Source organism: Neofelis nebulosa, chromosome 5 (assembly GCF_028018385.1).
Source record: "Neofelis nebulosa isolate mNeoNeb1 chromosome 5, mNeoNeb1.pri, whole genome shotgun sequence".
Classification (NCBI taxonomy): Eukaryota; Metazoa; Chordata; class Mammalia; order Carnivora; family Felidae; genus Neofelis; species Neofelis nebulosa.
In genome coordinates this window covers 93,389,143-93,403,164 of record NC_080786.1, presented here as the reverse complement: position 1 = coordinate 93,403,164, position 14,022 = coordinate 93,389,143, and the positions used below count along the sequence as shown (strand labels likewise).

Here is a 14,022-nt window from a genome sequence, read left to right as displayed (position 1 = left end):
CACTTAAAACACTCATTAACTAAGAAAAGTTCCTCAGAAGCACAGAAAATTTTCTCCAAGTCATGAGAATCTTAAATCAACCTTTTAAATTAACATTTTAGTCCCCAAAGCTACAGAAATTCTTCTTTAAAAACAATACAAAACAAAACAATTAGAAACAAACAAACAAACAAAAACATGATGGGTCGCCTGGATGGCTCAGTCAGTTAAACATCCACCTCTTGATTGAGGCTCAGGTCATGATCTCATGGTTTGTGGGTTCTGCACTGAGAGTATGGAGCCTGCTTGGGATTCTATCTCTCCTACTCTCTGCCTCTCTCTCTCTCTCTCAAAATAAATAAATAAACTTTAATTAAAAAAAAGATTATCAATGAATATGTTAAAATTTCATCTCTATACTTAAGACTTTTCATTTTTTGTTTTTCAACATTCAACATTTATTAAGTGCCAACTTGATAAAGAGAATTTTCATGTTCAAGAATAATATTAAGCAACAACAAAAAATACTGAGACAAGTGAGCAAAGAAAACAATAAGGACAGAAGCAGATAAAGTCAAACACTTCCCTTGAGTCAAACAATGATGTGTTATCTGGGCTCAATATTAGTGTCTTTAAGTTATCAGAGGTAAGAAGGCTCCATTTCTGCACAATCATTCACATTCTCTTAGGCCAGTAAAGCAGTTAAGAATTAGAGCTCTACCCTAAATTACCTGGACTGGAATATAGGCTCTGCCATCTGCTGCTTCTAAAACTTTGGCAAAAGTTACTTAACCTAATCCTGAATTTCCTTAAAGATAATGAGTTCTGGCTCAAAACTGATTCTGCAATATGGATTTCAACTATATTTTTTACCCATTTCTTATAGCCACTGTTTTATAGATAGCCTGTATTAATTTTGAAAGTAAAGTATTTGCTATTAGTTTTATGACAAAAAAGGATTTAAATACCTAGTTTACTTGCATGTGATTGACAATTATGTTCTTCTTGGTAAGAAACATTATAAAAAGTAAAAGTTCCTAGGTTACCCATAGAAACCTTAGTTCAATCAATTTCACACAATGTTCCTATTCTCTTTCCAAATTATAAAGGCCATATAGTGTAGCAGTTAAGAGAACAAATTCAAAGTATGGTGACAAAATCTGCTGGCCATGTAAGGCTCTCTAAGCCTCAAATTTATTCATTTATAAACTACATTTGCCTTACCAGGTTGTGGTAAAGACTGAATGAGATACAGATAAATTGCTAAGTACAATGCAATGACACAGTAAGTACTCAAAAGTTTTTTTCTTTTACTTGAAGTGTAGTGTCCTGAGTTCAACATACTGGACCTATTCTCTACTACCTGTAAGATCCTTAATAAATCAATCATAATATTTATAACTTAGCTTCTTCAGCCATTATATGGAGATAATATTGCCTCAAAGAACTATGAAAGTTAAAGGAAAGGATAGTGCTTGGCATACAGTAAATACTTAAAGGGCACCCGAATCTAAATTACTCCAGTTCTAAGATCTGGGCTACCATCAATACAGCATCCATGGAAACTCAATACTCATCATTACTATAAACATTGTTCTAATTCATATATTTCACTAACATTTCTCTAACTTCTTTCTCAACCCTCACTCCTCACTTCTCAACCCACAGCTCTGCTCATCTCTTTCCTAAACTTTAGAAAGTACACAGGCTTTCTCAGGTATATGCGAGAAATAAAAAGATTTTTTTAATCAGGACACTACATTTTTAAACAATATCTTACTCCTAAATTAATGTTGTTAACTGACAAGCTGTACAATTTACATTGATGCTACGTGTAAGGCAGTGGAGTCATAGAATCCTCTGCTTCTTGGGATCTGCTTTTTCTAAGGTCCCCAGGAACTGGTCCACCTGCTCCAATTTTAGAAGCCATGACACACACCCTTTATTTTTTACTTGGCACTCACTTTCCACTACAGTATTATAGAAATATAATACTAGAATATTTCTTCTATCCTTTGAAAGTACATAGACACTCTTAAATTTTTCTAAAACCTAACAAGAGGTAAATATATATAACATTAAGGACTCAAATGTCTCTAAACAAAGGTTATCCCTGATATTCAACTGAATTGAAATAGAACTACGCTCTGTTCAAAAAAAAAAAAAAAAAAAAAAAGATCTTTGTGGGTCCCTGCGTGACTCCAAAAAAAAAAAAAAAAAGAACTATGCTCTGTTCTTTAGTAACTCCTCCTGGACTTCAAGAACGGCATACCAAACAATTGTTACTTACAGAGAAAATAAATCTCTTCCATGTCTAAAAATCATGCCCCAAGCCAGGCAAGCATTTCACAATTAACACAGTGAGTCACAGAGGCAGATAGCATGTTGATCAGTAGAATCCAAATTATTATTGTGACAATATGATTTCTCAAAACCAAATACAAACAGCCAAACTTCACAGCTATTTAAGAGGTTGGATCATTTAGCAAGATAGCCCATATTGTTTATTAAAATTTCTCAACTCTCTGGGAAAGCTCTTGAACTGATATAACAATACATACTATTAGACCAAACAAATATGATCTTAGAGAAGAAAAAGAAGTCCTGTAAAAATTAAAGTTTTCATAAATTCCCACAATACAATTACAATCCATGACGAAAGGGCCTGTTAATATTTACTCTATCTCCTGCAGAATAAGCTACTTGGTGAAAATTTCAAAATTAATTTGTCAGATTTCATTGATCTACATCTTCTCTTCTATCCTCACCCACTCCAAATAAATTCCCAGAAGGTTTGAGGGTACTGTAGGAGCTGGACAGGTTCAAGGTTTTAAAGGTACTATGCTCACCAACCAGTGTGACCTAGCATTCAAGTTCTTTCATTCATTCAGCTGCCCATCCAAAAAGTTCAGAGCCACTCAGTTGCTAAGCACATAGTATAAAGTGTCTACATCTGTGTTTTTTTCCTTTCCCGGTATTACGCCTTCATTTTTAAACAAAAATTCCTATTTGACTTTATAAATTAATTTCTTATATCAAAACTTTAATGTTTCTATAAATATCAGTGATAGTTTGGTGACCTGGAAACTCTATACCATATAACTACCATATATGGTATACACATAACTACCATGATAAATTGCCTTCAACTCAAACATATATATTAAGTGACCCAATTTAAAAGGCACTGTGCTCCACATTACAGTAAATACAAAGGTAAGTAAAATGCTCCTTTTACTGTACCAGAACTTAAAATCCCCTAGGGTGAGACAAAACAAGTTACCCAGAACGCAAGGCAGAATGTAAGAAGGGTGACAGAGAGTGCTACAGGAGTTACGTGCAAGCGAATTTCATGCCTTGCGGGGGGTAAGGCATGGAAGAGTAAGTGGTTGGGGTGGCATCTGAAACCCTGAAAGCTGAGTAGGTCTCTGAAACAGCAAGGAGAGAGAATGTATGACAAAGAAGATTTACACTAATAAGATTCCACTGGGATCAGGGACAATCATGGCAATGACAATATTTAACAAACATACCAGTAAGAATTTCCATATACAATTTAACAGTTGTGCTAAAATATGGGGAAAAACTCATTGCCTCCTATAGCAAGCACCTTTCTGAAGAACATAAATGTCTCAACCTCTTTTAATGTGGTATAAAATTTCAAAATTAACTGAAGACATGACTAAAAACAAAACAAAGCAATAAGACAAATCAATGAAGTGTTTTTAAACCACATACATCTTATCTGTTCCTTGAAAATAAACAGACTATATGATTAAACAGATTGACAACAGTGTTACACAATAACATAATTCTTGTACAAAACTCTAAAGCTACATTGCCCAATACAATAACCAGTAGCAACATGTGGCTACTGAGCACAAAATATGGTTACTTCAAATTAGGATGTGCTATAAGTATAAAATACCCACTAGGCTGTGAAGATTCAGCACCAAGAAAAAAAAAAGAAAAAGAAAAAGAATGTAATATATCTTATTAGTAAATTTTATATTGATTACATATTCAAATAATATTTTTGATATACTGGGTTACTTAACAATATTAAAATTAAATTCACCTGTATCTATTTACTCTTTTTAATGTGGCTCCTAGAAAATTTTATATTACATATATGACTCACATTTGTGGCTTGCATTATATTTCTATTGAAAAGCTCTGGTTTAAACAATTGCTTAACATTAGTTCATTAATTAGTCTGTACTTGGCTTTAGGTTATTGCTTCATGTCAGCATGGCAATCACTTGATCATAATGATAGAAGGTAACCGCCCAACATCTATGCCTCAGTGTCTAGATACTGAAAAGATGAGACACATGCCAGAAAAGTATGTCGGCCTAACTACTGTTTTGGAGCAAATGTGTAAAAAAACAACCAACTAACAACTTTTCTGGATACATTTACCAAGCAGTTAATTTTGGAGGCACTGCTGGCTGATGTCAGAGATTGTTAAAGGAGTATTCAGCAATACAAAGAAATGGAATGCAGGGAAATACAAGAGTGGACCCTGAAGAGTAATGACGTCAGAATGACAGCTGCATAGCAGGACCCAGAGAACAACCAAGCTTGATGTCAGCAATAAGATGAGGACTCTAGGAAAGGACATTCCAGGAAAATAACAGACGGTGGGGCAGAATCTAGAGAATGCCTGATAAAGTTTGAAGTGGGGGTTGGGGGACAGAAGCAAAATTATGATCATTGCAAACAGGGCAAGAAAAATAATATGTCAACAATGAACTGTAAAAGAAAAAAAATAAAAGTGAATGGAATGTGACTGCCAGTTTGGAAACAATTTGATAGTTCCTTAAAATATTAGTTACCAGTTACCATACAACCTAGCAATTCCACTCGTAGGTATATACCCAAAAGATACAAAAATATATATCCACACAAAAACTTGTTCACAAATGTTCACAGAAGTATTATACTAGCCAAAAAGTAGGTAACAATCCACATGCCCATCAGTTGATGAATGGATAAACAAATGATGGCATTTCCATACAATGGAATATTATTCAAAAATAAAAAGGAATGAAGTACTGATAAATGCTAGAACACAGATGAACTTAGAAGACATTATATGAAGTAAAAGAAGCCAGTCACAAAAAGTCACATACTATATACCATTCATATGAACTGTTGAGAATAGGCAAATCCATAGACAGAAAGTAGGTAAGAGATGGGAGGAAGGAGAATGTGGGCAATGATTACTAATGGGTACTGGGTTTCTTTTTGGGGTGACAAAAGCGTGCTAAAATTAAATTGTGGTGATAGTTTCACAAGTCTATGGACATACTAAAAACCACTGTGCATTTTAAATGAATGAATTTTATGGTATGTGAATTATGTCTCAATGAAATCATTTTTAAAAGGCTTATGTGATCATTGTACACTACTTGCTCCTGCTAAGAATACTGCTTAGTGTCTAGATACTGAGTATTAATCATTTGAGTAATAATTTAAATAATTATTTAACTGAAAATAATGGTATAACTATATTACTATGATAGCAAAAGGGCGGTTAGGATGAGAATAAATAATATCCAAATAATGAGAAAATAACAATATCAAAAAGTAATTTTAATAGCCAAAAGTATGCTAATTAAAAATAAGACAGAAACTTATATGGGAAAACAGCCATCACAGTTTTAAGGTTGCCTGTGAGAAACAGAAATGAGAAAGAGAAGACTGACTTCCATAATAAGACTTTCTGCATGATTTGATTTCTTTGGATCATATGAATATATTATTTTATAAAAATTAAAAATTTTTAAAAATAGACTAAGGAGTGCTTGGTTTAGAAGCAGAATGAAACCGTGCGCTCTTAAAGAGGTAAAAGGCACAGGCTTCATTGACACTGACGCACTCTGCGCCTCTGATCTCTCAAGAGAACAGGTTTTTCTCACCTACGATGTTAGAAAAATGGAAAGTTAAAGGAAAAAGTAAATGTTCCTTTGTGTTTTTCTTTACCACGACAAACTACTTCCAGCAAAAAAGATAATACCTACTTGACACTACAGATCATTTCTCAAATACAAGAGTAGGAAATATTTTAAATGTGATAGTATTCACTGGTTATGACTATTAGCATTTTACCTCTTATTGCCAAGAGAAGCACTCTCTCATCTTTCCACTTACTCCCCGTCTAACTCACGTTTGGAAAAAATAAGGGTTTAGTAACCTACTAGGATGGAAAACAACAGCAATTTTCTAGAATCATTGATTTAAATTTTATTTTAATTCTAACATTCTTATGCTAAAGCCTGTGTTCATTTAGGTGTATACACACAAAGTATAATTCCATAAGAGAAATAACCAGTAAAGAATCAAAATATCTACAGGATACTTAAGAAACTGGAATGTTGACAGTCCCCAGGAAAGGGAACTGGTAGTTAAAAAGCAGGAGTAAGGCAAAGACATCACCGAAAATCTTGAAAATCTTGAATTATATGAGTAAATTCTAACTTTTAAAGCAAAATATGTAAATAAGACAAGCACATAATTGTCCATCATATGGCATGCAATTAATAGTGGTTATTACTATTTATTACATAAACATGACACACACACATATATATACATATAATTACAAACTATTATTGAAACCCTACCAACTCAAAGCTTCCCCCTTCCCTTCAGAATTTAATGAACAGAATGTGAAAACTGAAATTCCGATCGGACAGCTAATGCACCTGCAACATTGGCAGTATGAAGCCAGGCATAACTCCAGCATCTCAAATTCTTCAGATGTTGCCTCTATAGACTTAAAAATCTAGAAGTAGCAATTTGACTCAGCTCAATAACTTCAACACAAGTCATGAAGAAAGTGGTTAATCAATTAAAAAGAATTAACTGACTTTATGGAATAAGGGGAAGTAGAAGGAGTCACATTGTTAAGAGATAGGTTAACCTTCCTTGGAAAGAAATCTAAAACACCCAACCTTTTTAGTTATGTTAGCCAATTAAGCCTGTAAGAATTTCTTAGATTTCCAAAAGAGAAAAAAGTACTTTGCCATGATTGTCCTTTTTCTTCAGATCCACAATTAAGATAGTGACCTTTTCAATTCTCATTAATAGGTCTTAACTGTGTTAGTAAAGTTACTCTCTAACAGCTAATCATAATTCATAAGAAAGCTTAAGTAACTGTATGCAGTGCCTTAACTAGAAGATAGCTTCACAGTTATAATGTAACTAATGTCCAATAAACATTTAACTGGTTGTATACACATAAAATCAAATACATATATACACACACACACATTTTCATGAAGTTTGCTGCCAACTATTAAAAGGAGGAAGAGAACACAACACTTCACACCCTATAGAAAGAAAGAAATAATCCTTAAGAATGGATAATTGAGAATCACATTCCAATATTACCTGGAAATATAAATACACCAGATTTACCTATGAACAATCAGTACTTCTCAATAAAAAACAGTTCTCTGAACATTAAAAAAAAAAAAAAATCAATACCATTTATTTTTCTTTTTTGGCTGGCATTAGCCCGAATATCTCCATTTTCATGTTTGTCTTAAAAAGTTTTCCTGAAATCTTAAAAGCATTTTTTAAGCATTTTTTGAATATAACTATAAATATTTAAGTACTGTATTTGCTACCAGGCACGCCCTGAAACTAATTCAAAAGCAGTACTAATCATGAAAGTCTTATACATACACTGCTAAACTATCAATGAAAGACTATCCTACAAGCAAAAGGCACTCTAGCTTATCTCTGGAATCTGAGTAACAGGCAACAGCAATACAATTCTCTGAAACATATACAATAGAGAGCAACAGCTCTAGAATCAGGATGCCTGGGTTTAAATTCTAGCAAAGCAACTTTTTGCCCAAGTCACCTTGGGTAAATTGCTTCACTTCTCTAAATTCCATTTACCTAACCTATTAAGTGGGGATAATAGTATTAGTTACTCTGTAGAGTTGCTGTAATGATTACAATGAAATACTGCATAGGAGCACATTGGTGGCTCAGTCAGATAAGCATCTGACTTCAGCTCAGGCGATGATCTCATGGTTCGTGAGTTTGAGCCCCACATAAGGCTCTGTGCTGACAGCTCAGGGCCTGGAGCCTGCTTCAAATTCTGTGTCTCCCTCTCTCTCCCCCTCCCCTGCTCACGCCCTGTCTCTGTCTCTCAAAAATGAATAAACATGTTTAAAAAAATGAAAATATTGCATATAAAGAATTTGGCAGAATGCTTATTTAGAACATAGTAAACATTCAATAGGCACATCACATGTCAATCACATTATTATTCATGGCCACTTTCTATTAAAGCAACCTATTTATTTTTAGCTTTAAAAGCCAAGGATTTCACATGACATAATTAATGATAAAACACTAATATTAGTGCTCTATACCAGTGTTACTAATATTTTTGCCTGCCTGCCCACCTACCTCTCTGACTTTAGGGCCTATAAGTGCATTTAAATTTCATCACCATCTAAAATACAAGTTTCTAGAAAAACAGTTCCTTTTCAATCAGAAATGTTTACTTTTTATTATTAATTCAAAGGATAATCAAGAAATTAACAACCCCAGAATATGTTGACAAGGGAACATATTAAGGGTTCATCTTTTGTGCCACTGTTGGCTATGGTACCCTGGAGACAAAAGGAAAAGTTGATTTGGCAGAATTAACTACAAAACAACAAAATACATCATTACCTCAATCTGATCAAACCAAAACGCTTCTAAGAAAACTATTCGATAAGAAAATGTAAGACTCAACTATTTACAAAGTTTTAACTTGCATACCCTTTGAAAGTAGACCTTTCTCACCAAAACATAAACAAGAGTGGGAAGGGGGACTGTAAACTAAAAACCCAAATCTACAAAGTTTTATCTTTATATTTTTTTATACCAGAATAAGTACATTACAGACAAAAATATATATTGAAATAATTTACAGAATGCCTATTATGTACTGTGTATTAACTCATTTTTTAAAACAACAAACGTCCCTTCTTAAAATCAATTTAATGGTAAGAAACTTTTAGAAAAGCAAACTGCTCCTTTAACTCTACTGTCAGTTTTTCTTTGTACTATTCACACAGGTCTTTATATGAATATACATTTCTATATTACATTCAACCAATTTCAAAGGCAATTCTTATAACCAAGGAAGATTTGTACAATCCAAAATAGGAGCAAAGACTGTAACCTCTACTTTAAAACCAGTAAACCATAAAAATACTATCCTTGAAATCATTCAAAATTCCCTTTGAACCACACTCTCCCATCCAAAAGTATGCTAGAAAAAGAGGCTAAACGTTCCAACAAATTCATTTACTTATGGTGATTATGCTCTTAGTAGAAGAGGATCTGGGAAATCAGGTTGGTCCTGTTAATACCAGCATGTACTCCAGCACACACGCCTGCTCTGTCCATCCATTCACCATTGTAGGGTGGAGTATCACAAGAGACAGCAGACTTATAGCCTGCCTGACCCCATCCCTATTGCACAATCCCATGAGTCTTATTATAAAGTATGAAATAGTAGCATCAGGGTCAGCATATGCCTGTTTCACAGCATTCTCTTTACACACAAAAACACAGCACGTGCAGTCTCAGAATCTGCTGCTGACACCAAGCTTCCCCAGCCTTGCTGTTTCTCCAAAACAGTATCTCACATCTGCAACTTAAGTCCAAAACAAGGAGCAGACAGCACAGGGTGCAAGAACTGATTTTCTATGAACTATACCAGTGATATGAATGTCACCTCATTTTCTCAATGTCATTCACAATCAGCCATTAATTGATGTGTGAATCTCTTGGTTCCCTTGAAGTTTGGTCCTAGTATCTGTGCCTTATAGTCATTTCACAATAGCATTCTACAGATGCATGCATCAAGAGAGCATGCAATTCTTAGATGAAAGTCTTAGTGTTTGAAAAACTCTGGAAAGATCTGGTTGGGAAAGGAATGAAAATTTAATGAAAGTAAAGTTCTAGCTTTCAGTCTCATACACAAGCTCTCTTCCACGTAAACATGGATGATTTAGAAATTGCCTAATTCTGATAACCTAATTTTTAAATGTCACAAGATTACACTCCCTTGGGAATACAGTAACTCTAGGTTGCCACGTAATCTTTGGTTTTAATACTATACGACTAAATACTGCACAATATACAACTTCTATTAATTATTCTTTGACTAAAAAAAAAAAAAACCTGACCTAATTAAGAGATACTCACGTATTTTCCTCTTTCCAAACGTTATACTTAAGCATTAAGCCTACCCAATTAGTTAAATTTGTGCCAAGAGTATACCAAAAGCATTTGTTACTAATATTTTAAACAAAACCACCACAGACAGTCCCTTTCCTTCTCTTTTTTGAGTAAAATATCACGTAATTCTACAGAAGGAATTGTATAGCTATTAACGTTTATTTAATAACACTTGAGTCTGTATGTGAACAAAAAAGAAACACTGGTTTCACCATAGTAAGTAAAAAGCAACATTTCAAATATACAATTTAAATACATGATTTAAACTTAGGATGCATGCTTAACCAAAAAGGCAAAAAGCATTTTGTTGTAAAGTCAACTTTTAATTTCTACTGAAGCCTTCACAAACCAAGTAAAGGCTGCTATTATTACTATTATTATCATTATTTTAAATGCAAGGTTTACCTAAGAATAATCATTATTTATGAAAAACAGGTTTTAAGCATGTTCCAAAGACTAAATTAAAGGCTAGTTAAAATACCTATTTTTACGTCACAGTTTAGTCCAAAAAATATTTCCATTGTTTTCCAACAAATTACCATGGAACTATTATAACTAGGGTCAAGTGTGAGGCTTTTGAATCTACATAAAAAATTACTTTCTTTTTTAAGACTTCAATAGAAAGTATTTAAATTAAAACCCTCAGTTTATTGCTCTAAAAAATAAATCAACATTTTTAGGGGAAGAAAAGTTAGAAACTGTGCAATTAATAGGCTGTAAAGTTAAATATCATTGCCAGTAACCAAATGCTGTCTGAACTTCAAGGGAACCTACTATACATTAAATTATTAAAAAGTGAACTCATCTACCCTCTCATCAAGGCACTTTCTCAACTTTCCCATTACAATTGGCAATATAACTCAGCAGGTCAAGTCTTCCAGACCAACAACATCAGAATTTATTTTTAACTCCCTGACTCCTTCCCAAATATTCCCCTTCGATCCAATCCAAAGTCCTGCCAGTTCCTCATTCACACCATCTCTCAAACGTGTTATTTTCATACCATTTTCACATTTTATTTTATATTTTCTCATGATTCACAACATCCCCTACTATCTCCCTAAAAGGGCTCCAATGTCTACTGTAAGTCATTAATTCAGCTGCCCAAATCATGTTCAAATATCTCGTTCAACAACCTAACTCTAACAACCCTAAACTCTCTTGAATCTCAACCAAACTCTTACAGGCCCCCTCTGCCCTCCATCAGCTATCAAAAACACATTTCCCAAATTCTATCTGTTATTTTCCCATTTAAGACCCTTTAATTCAGATTTACCAACTTGCTTTTTAAGTACAAAAATTATCTACCTGCCATACAAAAAAATACCATCTCTGCGCCTCTGCCCATTCCTTCCACCTAGAATCCTTTATGCTTCTCTATAAATTCAAGTGACTGCCTCCTTTAACACCTGTCTTAAAAACCCATCTCTGCAGGAAGTCTTTCCTCTCCAACCAAGATGCCTTACCCCTGTAGTCTTCATCCCTCTGAACAAAGCATTCTATTTGTATTCATAATCTTGCAGTCACCATGCTATTGTTTTCCTACTTTTTCCCGTAAACTGCCTCTACAACTAACCGATAAGCTTTTGAATCCAAGGACTTCAATTTCTTTATGTATCTCTCTTTTGAACAGCGGTTCCTTAGAACAGTAGCACTGTAACAAATGTTTAATGATTCCCCTTTCTTCTAAACTGTCCTTAAAGTCAAGTGGTCAAAAACACACTGAACTCCAATTTTTTAAATGTTAAGTTAAACTATATGGTAATAGAAAATTAAACACTTTAACCTACACACTTTACAAGAGTTACTCCATCCTCCGTCCACATCCACGCTACCAAGAATTAAGGAGTCATTTTCGAAGAAAATCCCGAAAACAAAATGAAAAGTCCAAAAATTTAACATTATAAGCTATTCTATTTTGAGCTCTGAAATTGATCTAATAAAATAATTACCTAAAACTGATTTTTAGTGGATTTTAAACTACACTACCAAGATGAAAAACATACAAACACTCCAGTATCACAAGAGGCTCTTAAGTAGCTATTATAAGATCTGCCTCATCATAGCTGAAAATTACCCCAGAATTTTAAAATATTCCTTTCAAATGACCCCATGAAGTGCTTAGAAAGCTTGATTCTTCCCTGAAAAATGCATCATCAGCTCCCCTCCTCACATACCCTGCATTCTGCACTAGTCACAAAAGTAAATAAATAATAAATAAATAACTTTTAAAAATAATCTGCCATTCAGCTACTACCTTACACTACCCTGGTTCAGGCAAGTCCAAAAGCCAACATGAATTGAAACCCTGAGTTCAATTAAAAGTGATAATTTTATGTTCCTTAAGGATATAATAAATTTCACATAGGAGCATTTACAGATTTTTTAAAAATCTCAGTTCTTCAGTTCTCTCCTTCTAGGCAACAAAATGGGTTTTCTTTGCCCTCATCTTGTCCCCTTCTTGAGGAATAAGGAAACAATGTAGATATTTTTGTCAAATTCTGGAAGTATGGTTTAAATAAGCTATCACTAAATATGGTTCCACATCCTGGAACACTGGAACTTACTATACCAAACACCTCAAGAACATAGACTTTTTAGCACAAATCTAGGACAAAAGTACAGTCCGGAAACAACCCTGAACACAAGCTCAAAACTATACCAAACACCTCAACAACATAGACTTTTTAGCACAAATCTAGGACAAAAGTACAGTCCGGAAACAACCCTGAACACAAGCTCAAATATCTCTATTATATCCAGGACCACAGCCTTCAGCAAAACCCATGACAGAAAGGTCTAAATCCATATTCTCATAACTAAACCCATAGTTTTATCTAAATGTGACAGGAAACCAATGCAAGAGTATTTTAAATCGTCCTAGGAAGGGACCCCTGACTTCTAGCTCATTTAACAAGGGCTGAATGCAATGACACCCCAAAACTGAACTTGATGAGTCAGTGACAATTAACATTCAACGTAGTATTTGGCAACATGACAATATAAACCTCAATCAAAACCTGGACCTACTTCCAAGTTACCTTTGGATTAAATGTAAATTACATAGTGGTAAATTGGTAATGTCAAAACGAGAAGGTTAAAAAAACATTAAATCACGTATTCAATTTAAAACAATGCCTGAAGAGATACTACTGCTACTAAGTCTCTACCAGCTCCTACGGACCTTTTCTAAAGGGAGAACTCCATGCTCGCCTACAAACCTGAATGGTAACTGAATTAAGTTTATCTCTGGATTAAGAACAAACCCTTTGTAGTCACACAGGCAAGAAACAATTGTTAGGAGACTGTGACATTTAGTGTTTCTAGGAAGTATACAAAACTATGGTAACACCTCAGACCTGAGCTAACTAAGATACATGCCTCTTTCCAAGACATATACTCCACAAATGTACAAAATGAATGGAATCAAGTCTTGTCCTTCTCTTTATTCAAAAAGATGAGCAAGTAAACACTCATCACTACTTTAACATGGAAATACTCAAGCACTTGATAAAGCGGACTACCAGCAGCACAAAAAGTATAAGAAAAGAAAACATGTTTCAAACTAAATCATCCAAATAAAAAGCATATTCTCTCAATTCAAGGTTAATGAGACCAGGGGAGGGGGTAAGGGAGGAGAAAAGAGGGAGCAGCCTTATCCTTGACTGAAGACAGGTTTTTGCCCTTTTCCATTACCTCTGATTATTATATCAGGAGGTCTGATATTTTAAGATCCTGGTTATTAAAGGTTTCTTATCCTAAGGATGAGGTGAAGTAGGG

General features: G+C 34.1%; 1 protein-coding gene across 3 annotated transcripts in view; it reads right to left on the bottom strand.

Annotated features, from left to right (window-relative positions):
* GSK3B (glycogen synthase kinase 3 beta) overlaps positions 1-14,022 on the bottom strand; it is a 195,490-nt gene that overhangs the window by 180,761 nt on the left and 707 nt on the right. The window lies entirely within an intron of this gene.